Source organism: Patagioenas fasciata, chromosome 12 (genome assembly GCF_037038585.1).
Source record: "Patagioenas fasciata isolate bPatFas1 chromosome 12, bPatFas1.hap1, whole genome shotgun sequence".
NCBI classification, from domain to species: Eukaryota; Metazoa; Chordata; class Aves; order Columbiformes; family Columbidae; genus Patagioenas; species Patagioenas fasciata.
In genome coordinates, this window is record NC_092531.1 from 165,974 (window position 1) to 185,467 (window position 19,494).

Here is a 19,494-nt window from a genome sequence, read left to right on the forward strand (position 1 = left end):
CCCTGGGGAAAAAGAGGGGTCCCCTGAATGTCACAATGGGCCCTGGGGACAAGGGGGTGCAGAGGATGTCACAATGGGCCCTGGGGACAATGGGGGGTCCTGGGACATCACAATGGGCCCTGAGGACAAGGAGGGATCCCCAGGATGTCACAATGGGCCCTGGGGACAAAGAGGGGTCCCCTGAATGTCACAATGGGCCCTGGGGACAAGGGGGTGCAGAGGATGTCACAATGGGCCCTGGGGACAATGGGGGGTCCTGTGACATCACAATGGGCCCTGAGGACAAGGAGGGATCTCCAGGATGTCACAATGGGCCCTGGGGACAATGGGCGGTCCCCAGGATGTCACAATGGGCCCTGGGGACAAGGGAGTGCAGAGGATGTCACAATGGGCCCTGGGGACAATGGGGGGTCCTGGGACATCACAATAGGCCCTGGGGACAAGGAGGGATCCCCAGGATGTCACAATGGGCCCTGGAGACAATGGGGGGTCCTGGGACGTCACAATGGGCCCTGGGGACAAGGGTGGGTCCCCAGGATGTCACAATGGGCCTTGGGGACAATGGGGTCCCGAGGATGTCACAATGGGCCCTGGGGACAATGGGGGGTCCTGGGATGTCACAATGGGCCCTAGGGACAATGTGGGGTCCCCAGGATGTCACAATGAAGTCTTGGGACAAAGGGGGTCCCCAGGATGTCACAATGGGGCCTGGAAACCAGGGGGGGTCCTGGGATGTCACAATGGGCCCCAGTGACAAAAGGGGTCCCTATGGTGCCACAATGGGCCCTGGGGACAAAGGGGGTCCCCAGGATGTCACAATGGACTCTGGGGACAAGGAGGGTCCCCAGGATGTCACAATGGGCCCTGGGGACAAAGGGGGTCCCCACGGTATCAGAATGGGCCCTGGGGACAAGGGGGTGTCCCCAGGATGTCACAATGGGCCCTGGGCACAAGGGTGGTACCCACGGTGTCACAATAGGCCCTGGGCACAAGGGGGGGTCCCCATAGTGTCACAATGGGTCCTGGGGACAATGTGGGGTCCCCTGAATGTCAAAATGGGCCCTGGGGACAAGGGGGTGCCGAGGATGTCACAATGGGCCCTGGGGACAATGGGGGGTCCTGGGACCTCACAGTGGGCCCTGAGGACAATGGTGGGTCCCCTGAATGTCAAAATGGGCCCTGGGGACAAAGAGGGGTCCGCAGGATGTCACAATGGGCACTGGGGACAAAGGGGGTGTCCCCAGGATGTCACAATGGGTCCTGGGGAAAATGGGGGGTGCCCAGGATGTCACAATGGGCCCTGGGGACAAGCGGGGGTCTCCATGGTGTCACAATGGGCCCCAGTGACAAAGGCGATCCCCTGAATGTCACAATCGGTCCTGGGGACAATGGGGGGTCCTGGGACCTCACAATGGGCCCTGAGGACAATGGTGGGTCCCCTGAAGGTCACAATGGGCCCTGGGGACAAAGGGGGGTCCGCAGAATGTCACAATGGGCACTGGGGACAAAGGGGGGGTCCCCATAGTGTCACAATGGGCCCAAGTGACAAGGAGGGTCCCCACGGTGCCACGATGGGTCCTGGGGACAAGGGCGTCCCCCAGATGTCACAATGGGCCCTGGGGACAATGGGGTTGCCCAGGATGTCACAATGGGCCCTGGGGACAATGGGAGTCCCCAAGGTGTCAGAACGAGCCCTGGGGTCAAAGTGGAATCCTGGAATGTCACAACGGCCCCCAGTGACAAAGAGGTTGCCAATGGTGCCACAATGGGCCCTGGGGACAAAAGGGGTCCCCAGGATTTCACAATAGCACTGGGGACAAAGGGGGGTCATGGGATGTCACAATGGGCCCTGGGGACAAGGGAGATCCCCATGGTGTCACAATAAGCCCTGGGGACAAAGTGGGGTCCTGGGATGTCACAATGGGCTCTGGGGACAAGGAGGGTCCCCAGGATGTCACAATGGGCCCTGGGGACAAAGGGGGGTCCTGGGATGTCACAATGGGCTCCAGTGACAAAGAGGGTCCTCATGGTGCCACAATGGGCCCTGGGGACAAAGGGGGTCCCCTGGATGTCACAATGGGCTCTGGGGACAAGGAGGGTCCCCAGGATGTCACAATGGGCCCTGGGGACAAAGAGCGTCCCCAGCATGTCACAATGGGCCCTGGGGACAAAGGGGGTCCCCACGGTATCAGAATGGGCCCTGGGGACAAAGGGGGGTCCCCTGAATGTCACAATGGGCCCTGGGGACAATGGGGGGCCCTGGGACGTCACAATGGGCCCTGGGGACAAGGGGGGGTCCCCAGGATGTCACAATGGGCCCTGGGGAAAAAGAGGGGTCCCCTGAATGTCACAATGGGCCCTGGGGACAAGGGGGTGCAGAGGATGTCACAATGGGCCCTGGGGACAATGGGGGGTCCTGGGACATCACAATGGGCCCTGAGGACAAGGAGGGATCCCCAGGATGTCACAATGGGCCCTGGGGACAAAGAGGGGTCCCCTGAATGTCACAATGGGCCCTGGGGACAAGGGGGTGCAGAGGATGTCACAATGGGCCCTGGGGACAATGGGGGGTCCTGTGACATCACAATGGGCCCTGAGGACAAGGAGGGATCTCCAGGATGTCACAATGGGCCCTGGGGACAATGGGCGGTCCCCAGGATGTCACAATGGGCCCTGGGGACAAGGGAGTGCAGAGGATGTCACAATGGGCCCTGGGGACAATGGGGGGTCCTGGGACATCACAATAGGCCCTGGGGACAAGGAGGGATCCCCAGGATGTCACAATGGGCCCTGGAGACAATGGGGGGTCCTGGGACGTCACAATGGGCCCTGGGGACAAGGGTGGGTCCCCAGGATGTCACAATGGGCCTTGGGGACAATGGGGTCCCGAGGATGTCACAATGGGCCCTGGGGACAATGGGGGGTCCTGGGATGTCACAATGGGCCCTAGGGACAATGTGGGGTCCCCAGGATGTCACAATGAAGTCTTGGGACAAAGGGGGTCCCCAGGATGTCACAATGGGGCCTGGAAACCAGGGGGGGTCCTGGGATGTCACAATGGGCCCCAGTGACAAAAGGGGTCCCTATGGTGCCACAATGGGCCCTGGGGACAAAGGGGGTCCCCAGGATGTCACAATGGACTCTGGGGACAAGGAGGGTCCCCAGGATGTCACAATGGGCCCTGGGGACAAAGGGGGTCCCCACGGTATCAGAATGGGCCCTGGGGACAAGGGGGTGTCCCCAGGATGTCACAATGGGCCCTGGGCACAAGGGTGGTACCCACGGTGTCACAATAGGCCCTGGGCACAAGGGGGGGTCCCCATAGTGTCACAATGGGTCCTGGGGACAATGTGGGGTCCCCTGAATGTCAAAATGGGCCCTGGGGACAAGGGGGTGCCGAGGATGTCACAATGGGCCCTGGGGACAATGGGGGGTCCTGGGACCTCACAGTGGGCCCTGAGGACAATGGTGGGTCCCCTGAATGTCAAAATGGGCCCTGGGGACAAAGGGGGGTCCGCAGGATGTCAAAGTGGGCACTGGGGACAAAGGGGGTGTCCCCAGGATGTCACAGTGGGCCCTGGGGACAATGGCGGGTCCTGGGACGTCACAATGGGCCCTGGGGACAAGGGGGGGTCCCCTGGATGTCACAATGGGCCCTGGGGATAAGGAGGGATTCCCAGGATGTCACAATGGGCCCTGGGGACAAGGGGGGATTCCCAGGATGTCACAATGGGCCCTGGGGACAAGGGGGTGTCCCCAGGATGTCACAATGGGCCCTGCGGACAAAGGTGGTACCCACGGTGTCACAATGGGCACTGGGCACAAGGGGGGGTCCCTATAGTATCACAATGGGTCCTGGGGACAAGTGGGGTCCCCTGAAAGTCACAATGGGCCCTGGGGACAATGTGGGGTCCTGGGATGTCACAATGGGCCCCAGTGACAAACGGGGGCCCCTGAATGTCACAATGGGCCCTGGGGACAATGTGGGGTCCTGGGATGTCACAATGGGCCCTGGTGACAAACGGGGGCCCCTGAATGTCACAATGGGCCCTGGGGACAAGGGGGTGCAGAGGATGTCACAATGGGCCCTGGGGACAATGGGGGGTCCTGGGACATCACAATAGGCCCTGGGGACAAGGAGGGATCCCCAGGATGTCACAATGGGCCCTGGAGACAATGGGGGGTCCTGGGACGTCACAATGGGCCCTGGAAACAAGGGTGGGTCCCCAGGATGTCACAATGGGCCTTGGGGACAAGGGGGTCCCGAGGATGTCACAATGGGTCCTGGGGACAATGGGGGGTCCTGGGATGTCACAATGGGCCCTGGGGACAATGTGGGGTCCCCAGGATGTCACAATGGGTACTGGAGACAAAGAGGGGGTCCCCATGGTGTCACAATGGGCCCAAGTGACAAGGAGGGTCCCCACAGTGCCACGATGGGTCCTGGGGACAAGGGCGTTCCCCAGATGTCACAGTGGGCCCTGGGGACAAAAGGGGTCCCCAGGATTTCACAATAGCACTGGGGATAAAGGGGGGTCATGGGATGTCACAATGGGCCCTGGGGACAAGGGAGATCCCCATGGTGTCACAATAAGCCCTGGGGACAAAGTGGGGTCCTGGGATGTCACAATGGGCCCCAGTGACAAAGGTGGTCCCCTGAATGTTACAAGGGGTCCTGAGGACAGTGGGGGGTCCTGGGACGTCACAATGGGCCCTGGGGACAAGGAGGGATCCCCAGGATGTCACAATGGGCCCTGGGGACAAGGGGGGGTCCCCAGGATGTCACAATGTGCCCTGGGGACAACGGGGGGTCCTAAGACGCAGGATGTCACAATGGGCCCTGGGGACAAGGGGGGGTCCCCAGGATGTCACAATGGGCCCTGGGGACAACGGGGGGTCCTAAGACGTCACAATGGGCCCTGGGGCCAAGCAGGGATCCCCAGGATGTCACAATGGGCCCTGGACACAATGGGGGGTCCTGGGATGTCACAATGGGCCCCGTTGACAAGGGGGCATCCCCAGGATGTCAAAATGCGCCCTGGGGCCCAGGGGGGTCCTGCGATGTCACAATGGGCCCTGGGGACAAAGGGGGTCCCCTGGATGTCACAATGGACTCTGGGGACAAAGGGGATCCCCACGGTATCAGAATGGGCCCTGGGGAAAAAGGGGGGTCCTGGGATGTCACAATGAGCCCTGCGGACAAGGGTGGTACCCACGGTGTCACAATGGGCCCTGGACACAAGGGGGGGTCCCCATAGTGTCACAATGGGTCCTGGGGACAAGTGGGGTCCCCAGGATGTGACAATGTGTCCTGGGGACAATGTGGGGTCCTGGGATGTCACAATGGGCCCCAGTGACAAAGGGGCCCCCTGAATGTCACAATGGGTCCTGGGAACAATCGGGGGTCCTGGGACGTCACAATGGGCCCTGGGGACAAGGAGGGATCCCCAGGATGTCACAATGGGCCCTGGGGACAATGGGGGGTCCTGGGACGTCACAATGGGCCCCAGTGACAAGGGGGGGTCCCCAGGATGTCACAGTGTGCCCTGGGTACAAAGAGGCGTCCCCGGAATGTCAAAATCGGCCCTGGGGACAAAGGGCGGTCCTCAGGATATCACAATGGGCCCTGGGGACAAAGGGTGGTCGCCAGGATATCACAATGGGCTCTGGTGACAATGGGGTCCCCAGGATGTCACAATGGGCCCTGGGGACAAGTTGGGGTCCCCTGAATTTCACAATGGGCCCTGGGGACAAAGAGGGCTCCCCAGCATATCACAATGGGCCCTGGGGACAATGGGGGGTCCTGGGACGTCACAATGGGCCCTGGGGACAAGGGGGGGTCCCCAGGATGTCACAATGGGCTCTGGGGACAAGGAGGGTCCCCAGCATGTCACAATGGGCCCTGGGGACAAAGGGGGGGTCCCCAGGATGTCACAATGTGCGCTGGGGACAAAGAGAGTCCCCAGCATGTCACAATGGGCCCTGGGGACAAAGGGGGTCCCCACGGTATCAGAATGGGTCCTGGGGACAAGTGGAGTCCCCTGAAAGTCACAATGGGCCCTGGGGACAAAGGGGGGTCCTGGGATCTCACAATGGGCCCTGGGGACAAAGGCGGTGTCCCCATGGTGCCACAATGGGCCCTGGGAGCAAGGGGGTGGCCAGGATGTCACAATGGACCCTGAGGACAAGCGGGGGTCTCCATGGTGTCACAATGGGCCCCAGTGACAAAGGGGGTCCCCTGAATGTCACAATAGGTCCTGGGGACAATGGGGGGTCCTGGGACGCAACAATGGGCCCTGGGGAAAAGGAGGGATCCCCAGGATGTCACAATGGGCCCTGGGGACAATGGGGGGTCCTGGGACGTCACAATGGGCCCTGGGGACAAGGGGGGGTCCCCAGGATGTCACAATGGGCCCTGGGGACAAAGAGGGGTCCCCTGAATGTCACAATGGGCCCTGGGGACAAGGGGGTGCAGAGGATGTCACAATGGGCCCTGGGGACAATGGGGGGTCCTGGGACATCACAATGGGCCCTGGGGACAAGGAGGGATTCCCCAGGATGTCACAATGGGCCCTGGGGACAAAGGGGGTCCCCACGGTATCAGAATGGGTCCTGGGGACAAGTGGAGTCCCCTGAAAGTCACAATGGGCCCTGGGGACAAAGGGGGGTCCTGGGATCTCACAATGGGCCCTGGGGACAAAGGCGGTGTCCCCATGGTGCCACAATGGGCCCTGGGAGCAAGGGGGTGGCCAGGATGTCACAATGGACCCTGAGGACAAGCGGGGGTCTCCATGGTGTCACAATGGGCCCCAGTGACAAAGGGGGTCCCCTGAATGTCACAATAGGTCCTGGGGACAATGGGGGGTCCTGGGACGCAACAATGGGCCCTGGGGAAAAGGAGGGATCCCCAGGATGTCACAATGGGCCCTGGGGACAATGGGGGGTCCTGGGACGTCACAATGGGCCCTGGGGACAAGGGGGGGTCCCCAGGATGTCACAATGGGCCCTGGGGACAAAGAGGGGTCCCCTGAATGTCACAATGGGCCCTGGGGACAAGGGGGTGCAGAGGATGTCACAATGGGCCCTGGGGACAATGGGGGGTCCTGGGACATCACAATGGGCCCTGGGGACAAGGAGGGATTCCCCAGGATGTCACAATGGGCCCTGGCGACAAGGGCGTGCCGAGGATGTCACAATGGGCCCTGGAGACAATGGGGGGTCCTGGGATGTCATAATGGGCCCTGGGGACAAGGGGGGGTCCCCAGGAAGTCATAATGGGCCTTGGGAACAAGGGGGTCCCCCAGATATCACAATGGGCCCTGGGGACAATGTAAGGTCCTGGCCTGTCACAATGGGCCCTGGGCAAAAGGGGGGGTCCCCATAGTGTCACAATGGACCCTGGGGACAAGGGGGTGCCGAGTATGTCACAATGGGCCCTGGGGACAATGGGGGGTCCTGGGACCTCACAATGGGCCCTGAGGACAATGGTGGGTCCCCTGAATGTCAAAATGGGCCCTGGGGACAAAGGGGGGTCCGCAGGATGTCACAATGGGCACTGGGGATAAAGGGGGGGTCCCCAAGGTGTCACAATGGGCCCAAGTGACAAGGAGGGTCCCCACGGTGCCACGATGGGTCCTGGGGACAAGGGCGTCCCCCAGATGTCACAATGGGCCCTGGGGACAATGGGGTTGCCCAGGATGTCACAATGGGCCCTGGGGACAATGGGAGTCCCCAAGGTGTCAGAACGAGCCCTGGGGACAAAGTGGAATCCTGGAATGTCACAATGGCCCCCAGTGACAAAGGGGTTCCCCATGGTGCCACAATGGGCCCTGGGGACAAAAGGGGTCCCCAGGATTTCACAATAGCACTGGGGATAAAGGGGGGTCATGGGATGTCACAATGGGCCCTGGGGACAAGGGAGATCCCCATGGTGTCACAATAAGCCCTGGGGACAAAGTGGGGTCCTGGGATGTCACAATGGGCCCCAGTGACAAACGGGGTCTCCATGGTGCCACAATGGGCCGTGGGGACAAATGGGGTCCCCAGGATGTCACAATGAACCCTGGGGACAAAGGGTGGTCCTGGGACATTTCAACGGGCCCTCGGGACCAGGGTGGGTCCTGGGATGTCACAATGGGCCCCGGTGACAAAGAGGGTCCTCATGGTGCCACAATGGGCCCTGGGGACAAAGGGGGTCCCCTGGATGTCACAATGGGCTCTGGGAACAAAGGGGGGTGTCGACGGTGTCAAAATGGGCACTGGGGACAAAGGGCGTCCCCAGGATGTCACCATGGGCCCTGGGGACAATAGGGGGTCCTGGGATGTCACAATGAGCCCTGCGGACAAGAGGGGTACCCACGGTGTCACAATGGGCCCTGGACACAAGGGGGGGTCCGCATAGTGTCACAATGGGTCCTGGGGACAAGTGGGGTCCCCAGGATGTCACAATAGGTCCTGGGGACAATGTGGGGTCCCCTGAATGTCACAATGGGCCCTGGGGACAATGTGGGGTCCTGGGATGTCACAATGGGCCCCCGTGACAAACGGGGGCCCCTGAATGTCACAATGGGCCCTGGGGACAATGGGGGGTCCTGGGACGTCACAATGGGTCCTGGGGACAAGGAGGGATCCCCAGGATGTCACAATGGGCCCTGGGGACAATGGAGGGTCCTGGGACCTTACAATGGGCCCTGAGGACAATGGTGGGTCCCCTGAATGTCACAATGGGCCCTGGGGACAAAGAGGGGTCCGCAGGATGTCACAATGGGCACTGGGGACAAAGGGGGGCGTCCCCATGGTGTCACAATGGGCTCAAGTGACAAGGAGGGTCCCCACGGTGCCACGATGGGTCCTGGGGACAAGGGCGTCCCCCAGATGTCACAATGGGTCCTGGGGACAATGGGGTTGCCCAGGATGTCACAATAGGCCCTGGGGACAATGGGAGTCCCCAAGGTGTCAGAACGAGCCCTGGGGACAAAGTGGAATCCTGGAATGTCACGATGGCCCCCAGTGACAAAGGGGTTCCCCATGGTGTCATAATGGGCCCTGGGGACAAAAGGGGTCCCCAGGATTTCACAATAGCACTGGGGACAAAGGGGGGTCCTGGGATGTCACAATGGGCTCCAGTGACAAAGATGGTCCTCATGGTGCCACAATGGGCCCTGGGGACAAAGGGGGTCCCCTGGATGTCACAATGGGGTCTGGGGACAAGGAGGGTCCCCAGGATGTCACAATGGGCCCTGGGGACAAAGGGGGTCCCCACGGTATCAGAATGGGCCCTGGGGACAAAGGGGGGTCCCCTGAATGTCACAATGGGCCCTGGGGACAAGGGGGTGCAGAGGATGTCACAATGGGCCCTGGGGACAATGGGGGGTCCTGGGACATCACAATAGGCCCTGGGGACAAGGAGGGATCCCCAGGATGTCACCATGGGCCCTGGGGACAATAGGGGGTCCTGGGATGTCACAATGAGCCCTGCGGACAAGGGGGGTACCCACGGTGTCACAATGGGCCCTGGACACAAGGGGGGGTCCGCATAGTGTCACAATGGGTCCTGGGGACAAGTGGGGTCCCCAGGATGTCACAATAGGTCCTGGGGACAATGTGGGGTCCCCTGAATGTCACAATGGGCCCTGGGGACAATGTGGGGTCCTGGGATGTCACAATGGGCCCCCGTGACAAACGGGGGCCCCTGAATGTCACAATGGGCCCTGGGGACAATGGGGGGTCCTGGGACGTCACAATGGGTCCTGGGGACAAGGAGGGATCCCCAGGATGTCACAATGGGCCCCGGGGACAATGGCGGGTCCTGGGACGTCACAATGGGCCCTGGGGACAAGAGTGGGTCCCCAGGATGTCACAATGGGCCCTGGGGACAAAGAGGGGTCCCCTGAATGTCACAATGGGCCCTGGGCACAAGGGGGTGCCGAGGATGTCACAATGGGCCCTGGGGACAATGGAGGGTCCTGGGACCTTACAATGGGCCCTGAGGACAATGGTGGGTCCCCTGAATGTCACAATGGGCCCTGGGGACAAAGAGGGGTCCGCAGGATGTCACAATGGGCACTGGGGACAAAGGGGGGCGTCCCCATGGTGTCACAATGGGCTCAAGTGACAAGGAGGGTCCCCACGGTGCCACGATGGGTCCTGGGGACAAGGGCGTCCCCCAGATGTCACAATGGGTCCTGGGGACAATGGGGTTGCCCAGGATGTCACAATAGGCCCTGGGGACAATGGGAGTCCCCAAGGTGTCAGAACGAGCCCTGGGGACAAAGTGGAATCCTGGAATGTCACGATGGCCCCCAGTGACAAAGGGGTTCCCCATGGTGTCATAATGGGCCCTGGGGACAAAAGGGGTCCCCAGGATTTCACAATAGCACTGGGGACAAAGGGGGGTCCTGGGATGTCACAATGGGCTCCAGTGACAAAGAGGGTCCTCATGGTGCCACAATGGGCCCTGGGGACAAAGGGGGTCCCCTGGATGTCACAATGGGGTCTGGGGACAAGGAGGGTCCCCAGGATGTCACAATGGGCCCTGGGGACAAAGGGGGTCCCCACGGTATCAGAATGGGCCCTGGGGACAAAGGGGGGTCCCCTGAATGTCACAATGGGCCCTGGGGACAATGGGGGGTCCTGGGACGTCACAATGGGCACTGGGGACAAGGGGAGGTCCCCAGGATGTCACAATGGGCCCTGGGGACAAAGGGGGTCCCCAGGATGTCACAATAGGTCCTGGGGACAATGTGGGGTCCCCTGAATGTCACAATGGGCCCTGGGGACAATGTGGGGTCCTGGGATGTCACAATGGGCCCCCGTGACAAACGGGGGCCCCTGAATGTCACAATGGGCCCTGGGGACAATGGGGGGTCCTGGGACGTCACAATGGGTCCTGGGGACAAGGAGGGATCCCCAGGATGTCACAATGGGCCCTGGGGACAATGGAGGGTCCTGGGACCTTACAATGGGCCCTGAGGACAATGGTGGGTCCCCTGAATGTCACAATGGGCCCTGGGGACAAAGAGGGGTCCGCAGGATGTCACAATGGGCACTGGGGACAAAGGGGGGCGTCCCCATGGTGTCACAATGGGCTCAAGTGACAAGGAGGGTCCCCACGGTGCCACGATGGGTCCTGGGGACAAGGGCGTCCCCCAGATGTCACAATGGGTCCTGGGGACAATGGGGTTGCCCAGGATGTCACAATAGGCCCTGGGGACAATGGGAGTCCCCAAGGTGTCAGAACGAGCCCTGGGGACAAAGTGGAATCCTGGAATGTCACGATGGCCCCCAGTGACAAAGGGGTTCCCCATGGTGTCATAATGGGCCCTGGGGACAAAAGGGGTCCCCAGGATTTCACAATAGCACTGGGGACAAAGGGGGGTCCTGGGATGTCACAATGGGCTCCAGTGACAAAGATGGTCCTCATGGTGCCACAATGGGCCCTGGGGACAAAGGGGGTCCCCTGGATGTCACAATGGGGTCTGGGGACAAGGAGGGTCCCCAGGATGTCACAATGGGCCCTGGGGACAAAGGGGGTCCCCACGGTATCAGAATGGGCCCTGGGGACAAAGGGGGGTCCCCTGAATGTCACAATGGGCCCTGGGGACAAGGGGGTGCAGAGGATGTCACAATGGGCCCTGGGGACAATGGGGGGTCCTGGGACATCACAATAGGCCCTGGGGACAAGGAGGGATCCCCAGGATGTCACCATGGGCCCTGGGGACAATAGGGGGTCCTGGGATGTCACAATGAGCCCTGCGGACAAGGGGGGTACCCACGGTGTCACAATGGGCCCTGGACACAAGGGGGGGTCCGCATAGTGTCACAATGGGTCCTGGGGACAAGTGGGGTCCCCAGGATGTCACAATAGGTCCTGGGGACAATGTGGGGTCCCCTGAATGTCACAATGGGCCCTGGGGACAATGTGGGGTCCTGGGATGTCACAATGGGCCCCCGTGACAAACGGGGGCCCCTGAATGTCACAATGGGCCCTGGGGACAATGGGGGGTCCTGGGACGTCACAATGGGTCCTGGGGACAAGGAGGGATCCCCAGGATGTCACAATGGGCCCCGGGGACAATGGCGGGTCCTGGGACGTCACAATGGGCCCTGGGGACAAGAGTGGGTCCCCAGGATGTCACAATGGGCCCTGGGGACAAAGAGGGGTCCCCTGAATGTCACAATGGGCCCTGGGCACAAGGGGGTGCCGAGGATGTCACAATGGGCCCTGGGGACAATGGAGGGTCCTGGGACCTTACAATGGGCCCTGAGGACAATGGTGGGTCCCCTGAATGTCACAATGGGCCCTGGGGACAAAGAGGGGTCCGCAGGATGTCACAATGGGCACTGGGGACAAAGGGGGGCGTCCCCATGGTGTCACAATGGGCTCAAGTGACAAGGAGGGTCCCCACGGTGCCACGATGGGTCCTGGGGACAAGGGCGTCCCCCAGATGTCACAATGGGTCCTGGGGACAATGGGGTTGCCCAGGATGTCACAATAGGCCCTGGGGACAATGGGAGTCCCCAAGGTGTCAGAACGAGCCCTGGGGACAAAGTGGAATCCTGGAATGTCACGATGGCCCCCAGTGACAAAGGGGTTCCCCATGGTGTCATAATGGGCCCTGGGGACAAAAGGGGTCCCCAGGATTTCACAATAGCACTGGGGACAAAGGGGGGTCCTGGGATGTCACAATGGGCTCCAGTGACAAAGAGGGTCCTCATGGTGCCACAATGGGCCCTGGGGACAAAGGGGGTCCCCTGGATGTCACAATGGGGTCTGGGGACAAGGAGGGTCCCCAGGATGTCACAATGGGCCCTGGGGACAAAGGGGGTCCCCACGGTATCAGAATGGGCCCTGGGGACAAAGGGGGGTCCCCTGAATGTCACAATGGGCCCTGGGGACAATGGGGGGTCCTGGGACGTCACAATGGGCACTGGGGACAAGGGGAGGTCCCCAGGATGTCACAATGGGCCCTGGGGACAAAGAGGGGTCCCCTGAATGTCACAATGGGCCCTGGGGACAAGGTAGTGCAGTGGATGTCACAATGGGCCCTGGGGTCAATGGGGGGTGTCCAGGATGTGAGAATGAGTCCTGAGGACAAGGGGGGGTCCCCATGGTGTCACAATAGGCCCTGGGGACAAAGTGGGGTCCAAGAATGTCACAATGGGCCCTGGGGACAAAAGGGGTTGCCATGGTGCCACAATGGGCCCTGGGGTCAAAGGGGGTCCCCATGGTGCTACAATGGGCCCTGGGGACAAAGGGGGGTCCTGGGATGTCACAATGGGCCCTGGGGACAAAGGGGGTGTCCCCATGGTGCCACAACAGGCCCTGGGAGCAAGGGGATGGCCAGGATGTCACAATGGGTCCTGGGGAAAATGGGGGGTGCCCAGGATGTCACAATGGACCCTGAGGACAAGCGGGGGTCTCCATGGTGTCACAATGGGCCCCAGTGACAAAGGCGATCCCCTGAATGTCACAATCGGTCCTGGGGACAATGGGGGGTCCTGGGACCTCACAATGGGCCCTGAGGACAATGGTGGGTCCCCTGAAGGTCACAATGGGCCCTGGGGACAAAGGGGGGTCCGCAGAATGTCACAATGGGCACTGGGGACAAAGGGGGGGTCCCCATAGTGTCACAATGGGCCCAAGTGACAAGGAGGGTCCCCACGGTGCCACGATGGGTCCTGGGGACAAGGGCGTCCCCCAGATGTCACAATGGGCCCTGGGGACAATGGGGTTGCCCAGGATGTCACAATGGGCCCTGGGGACAATGGGAGTCCCCAAGGTGTCAGAACGAGCCCTGGGGTCAAAGTGGAATCCTGGAATGTCACAATGGCCCCCAGTGACAAAGAGGTTGCCAATGGTGCCACAATGGGCCCTGGGGACAAAAGGGGTCCCCAGGATTTCACAATAGCACTGGGGACAAAGGGGGGTCATGGGATGTCACAATGGGCCCTGGGGACAAGGGAGATCCCCATGGTGTCACAATAAGCCCTTGGGACAAAGTGGGGTCCTGGGATGTCACAATGGGCTCTGGGGACAAGGAGGGTCCCCAGGATGTCACAATGGGCCCTGGGGACAAAGGGGGGTCCTGGGATGTCACAATGGGCTCCAGTGACAAAGAGGGTCCTCATGGTGCCACAATGGGCCCTGGGGACAAAGGGGGTCCCCTGGATGTCACAATGGGCTCTGGGGACAAGGAGGGTCCCCAGGATGTCACAATGGGCCCTGGGGACAAAGAGCGTCCCCAGCATGTCACAATGGGCCCTGGGGACAAAGGGGGTCCCCACGGTATCAGAATGGGCCCTGGGGACAAAGGGGGGGTCCCCTGAATGTCACAATGGGCCCTGGGGACAATGGGGGGCCCTGGAACGTCACAATGGGCCTTGGGGACAAGGGGGGGTCCCCAGGATGTCACAATGGGCCCTGGGGAAAAAGAGGGGTCCCCTGAATGTCACAATGGGCTCTGGGGACAAGGGGGTGCAGAGGATGTCACAATGGGCCCTGGGGACAATGGGGGGTCCTGGGACATCACAATGGCCCCTGAGGACAAGGAGGGATCCCCAGGATGTCACAATGGGCCCTGGGGACAAAGAGGGGTCCCCTGAATGTCACAATGGGCCCTGGGGACAAGGGAGTGCAGAGGATGTCACAATGGGCCCTGGGGACAATGGGGGGTCCTGGGACATCACAATGGGCCCTGAGGACAAGGAGGGATCCCCAGGATGTCACAATGGGCCCTGGGGACAATGGGGGGTCCTGGGACGTCACAATGGGCCCTGGGGACAAGGGGGGGTCCCCAGGATGTCACAATGGGCCCTGGGGACAAGGGGGTGCCGAGGATGTCACAATGGGCCCTGGGGACAATGGGGGGTCCTGGGACGTCACAATGGGCCCTGGGGACAAGGGGGGGTCCCCAGGATCTCACAATGGGCCCTGGGGACAAAGAGGGGTCCCCTGAATGTCACAATGGGCCCTGGGGACAAGGGGGTGCAGAGGATGTCACAATGGGCCCTGGGGACAATGGGGGGTCCTGGGACATCACAATAGGCCCTGGGGACAAGGAGGGATCCCCAGGATGTCACAATGGGCCCTGGAGACAATGGGGGGTCCTGGGACGTCACAATGGGCCCTGGGGACAAGGGTGGGTCCCCAGGATGTCACAATGGGCCTTGGGGACAAGGGGGTCCCCAGGATGTCACAATGGGCCCTGGGGACAATGGGGGGTCCTGGGATGTCACAATGGGCCCTGGGCACAAGGGGGGGTCCCCATAGTGTCACAATGGGTCCTGGGGACAAGTGGGGTCCCCAGGATGTCACAATGGGTCCTGGGGACAAGTGGGGTCCCCTGAAAGTCACAATGGGCCCTGGGGACAATGTGGGGTCCTGGGATGTCACAATGGGGCCTGGAAACCAGGGGGGGTCCTGGGACATCACAATAGGCCCTGGGGACAAGGAGGGATCCCCAGGATGTCACAATGGGGCCTGGAAACCAGGGGGGGTCCTGGGATGTCACAATGGGCCCCAGTGACAAAAGGGGTCCCTATGGTGCCACAATGGGCCCTGGGGACAAAGGGGGTCCCGAGGATGTCACAATGGGCCCTGGGGACAATGGGGGGTCCTGGGATGTCACAATGGGCCCTGGGGACAATGTGGGGTCCCCAGGATGTCACAATGGGGCCTGGAAACCAGGGGGGGTCCTGGGATGTCACAATGGGCCCCAGTGACAAAAGGGGTCCCCACGGTATCAGAATGGGCCCTGGGGACAAGGGGGGTCCCCAGGATGTCACAATGGACTCTGGGGACAAGGAGGGTCCCCAGGATGTCACAATGGGCCCTGGGGACAAAGGGGGTCCCCACGGTATCAGAATGGGCCCTGGGGACAAGGGGGGTCCCCAGGATGTCACAATGGGCCCTGGGGACAAGGGGGTGTCCCCAGGATGTCACAATGGGCCCTGCGGACAAGGGTGGTACCCACGGTGTCACAATGGGCCCTGGGCACAAGGGGGGGTCCCCATAGTGTCACAATGGGTCCTGGGGACAAGTGGGGTCCCCAGGATGTCACAATGGGCCCTGGGGACAATGTGGGGTCCCCTGAATGTCACAATGGGCCCTGGGGACAAGGGGGTGCCGAGGATGTCACAATGGGCCCTGGGGACAATGGGGGGTCCTGGGACCTCACAGTGGGCCCTGAGGACAATGGTGGGTCCGCAGGATGTCACAATGGGCCCTGGGGACAAAGGGGGGTCCGCAGGATGTCACAATGGGCACTGGGGACAAAGGGGGTGTCCTCAGGATGTCACAGTGGGCCCTGGGGACAATGGCGGGTCCTGGGACGTCACAATGGGCCCTGGGGACAAGGGGGGGTCCTCTGGATGTCACAATGGGCCCTGGGGATAAGGAGGGATTCCCAGGATGTCACAATGGGCCCTGGGGACAAGGGGGTGTCCCCAGGATGTCACAATGGGCCCTGCGGACAAGGGTGGTACCCACGGTGTCACAATGGGCACTGGGCACAAGGGGGGGTCCCTATAGTATCACAATGGGTCCTGGGGACAAGTGGGGTCCCCTGAAAGTCACAATGGGCCCTGGGGACAATGTGGGGTCCTGGGATGTCACAATGGGCCCCAGTGACAAACGGGGGCCCCTGAATGTCACAATGGGCCCTGGGGACAATGGGGGGTCCTGGGACGTCACAATGGGCCCTGGGGACAAGGAGGGATCCCCAGGATGTCACAATGGGCCCTGGGGACAAAGAGGCGTCCCCTGAATGTCACAATGGGCCCTGGGGACAAGGGGGTGCCGAGGATGTCACAATGGGCCCTGGGGACAAGGGAGATCCCCATGGTGTCACAATAAGCCCTGGGGACAAAGTGGGGTCCTGGGATGTCACAATGGGCCCTGGGGACACAGGTGGTCCCCAGGATGTCACAATGGGCCCTGGGGACAAAGTGGGGTCCTAAGATGTCACAATGGGCACTGGGGACAAAGGGGGTCCCCATGGTGTCACAATGGGCCTTGAGGACAATGGGGTCTCCCCAGGATGTCACAATGGGCCTTGGGGACAAAGGGGTGTCCCCTGAATGTGCATAATGGGCCCTGGGGACAAAGGGTGGTCGCCAGGATGTCTCAGTGGGCCCTGGGGACAATGGGGTGTCCTGGGATGTCACAATGGGCCCCAGTGACAAATGGGGTCTCCACGGTGTCACAATGGGCCCTGGGGATAAAGGGGGTTCTCCAGGATGTCACAATGGGCCCAAGAGATGAGTCCCCACAGTGCCACTATGGGCCCTGGAGACAAGGGGGTCCCACGGATGTCACAATGGGCCCTGGGGACAAGGGGGGTCCCCAGGATGTCACGATGGGGCCTGGGGACAACGAGGGGTCCTGGGACGTCACAATGAGCCCTGGGGAAAAAGGGTGGTCCCCATGATGTCACAATGGGCACTGGAGACAGTGGGGGGTCCTGGGATGTCACAATGGGCCCTGGGGACAAAGTAAGGTCCTCGGCTGTCACAATGAGCCCTGAGGACAAGGGGGGTTCCCAGAATTTCACAATGAGCACTGGGGACAAAGTGGGGTCCTGGGATGTCAAAATGGGCCCTGGGGACAAAGGGGGTCCCTTAATTGTCACAATGGGCCCTGGGGACAAGGGGGGTCCCTTAATTGTCACAATGGGCCCTGGGGACAAAGTGGGGTCCTGGAATGTCACAATGGGCCCAGAGGACAAAGGGGGTCTCCATGGTGCCACAGTGGGCCCTGGGGACAAAGGGGGTCCTGAGACGTCACAATGGGCCCTGGGGAAAAGGCGGGGTCCCCACGGTGTCACAATGGGCCCTGGGGACAATGGGGGGTCCTGGGATGTCACAATGGGCCCCAGTGACAAAGGGGGTCCCCATGGTGCGACAACGAGCTCTGGGGATAAAGGGGGTCTCCAGGATGTCACAATGGGCCCTGGGGACAAAGGAAGTCCCCAGAATGCCACAATGGGTCCTGGAAAGAAGTGGGGTCCCCACCGTGTCACAATGGGCCTTGGGGACAAAGGGGGGTCCCCAGGATGTCACAATGGGCCCCGGGGACAAAGGGGTCCCCAGGATGTCACAATGGGTACTGGGGACAAAGGCGGGGTCCCCATGGTGTCACAATGGACCCAAGTGACAGGACGAGTCCCCACGGTACCACTATGGGCCCTGGAGACCAGGGGGTTCCCCGGATTTCACAATGGGCCCTGGGGACCAGTGGGGTCCCCAGGATGTCACAATGGGCACTGGGGACAACGAGGGGTCCTGGGACGTCACAATGAGCCCTGGGGAGAAAGGGGGGTCCCCACCCTGTCAGAAGGGACCCTGGGGACAAGGTGGGGTCCTAGGATGTCACAATGGGCCCTGGGGACAATAGGGGGTCCTGGGACGTCACAATGAGCCCTGGGGAGAAAGGGGGGTCCCCACCCTGTCAGAAGGGACCCTGGGGACAAGGTGGGGTCCTAGGATGTCACAATGGGCCCTGGAGACAATAGGGGGTCCTGGGACGTCACAATGGGCCCTGGGGACAAGGGTGGGTCCCCAGGATGTCACAATGGGCATTGGGGACAAGGGGGTCCCGAGGATGTCACAATGGGCCCTGGGGACAATGGGGGGTCCTGGGATGTCACAATGGGCCCTGGGGACAATGTGGGGTCCCCAGGATGTCACAATGGGGCCTGGAAACCAGGGGGGGTCCTGGGATGTCACAATGGGCCCCAGTGACAAAAGGGGTCCCTATGGTGCCACAATGGGCCCTGGGGACAAAGGGGGTCCCCTGGATGTCACAATGGACTCTGGGGACAAGGAGGGTCCCCAGGATGTCACAATGGGCCCTGGGGACAAAGGGGGTCCCCACGGTATCAGAATGGGCCCTGGGGACAAGGGGGGTCCCCAGGATGTCACAATGGGCCCTGGGGACAAGGGGGTGTCCCCAGGATGTCACAATGGGCCCTGCGGACAAGGGTGGTACCCACGGTGTCACAATGGGCCCTGGGCACAAGGGGGGGTCCCCATAGTGTCACAATGGGTCCTGGGGACAAGTGGGGTCCCCAGGATGTCACAATGGGCCCTGGGGACAATGGGGGGTCCTGGGACGTCACAATGGGCCCTGGGGACAAGGAGGGATCCCCAGGATGTCACAATGGGCCCTGGGGACAAAGAGGCGTCCCCTGAATGTCACAATGGGCCCTGGGGACAAGGGGGTGCCGAGGATGTCACAATGGGCCCTGGGGACAAGGGAGATCCCCATGGTGTCACAATAAGCCCTGGGGACAAAGTGGGGTCCTGGGATGTCACAATGGGCCCTGGGGACACAGGTGGTCCCCAGGATGTCACAATGGGCCCTGGGGACAAAGTGGGGTCCTAAGATGTCACAATGGGCACTGGGGACAAAGGGGGTCCCCATGGTGTCACAATGGGCCTTGAGGACAATGGGGTCTCCCCAGGATGTCACAATGGGCCTTGGGGACAAAGGGG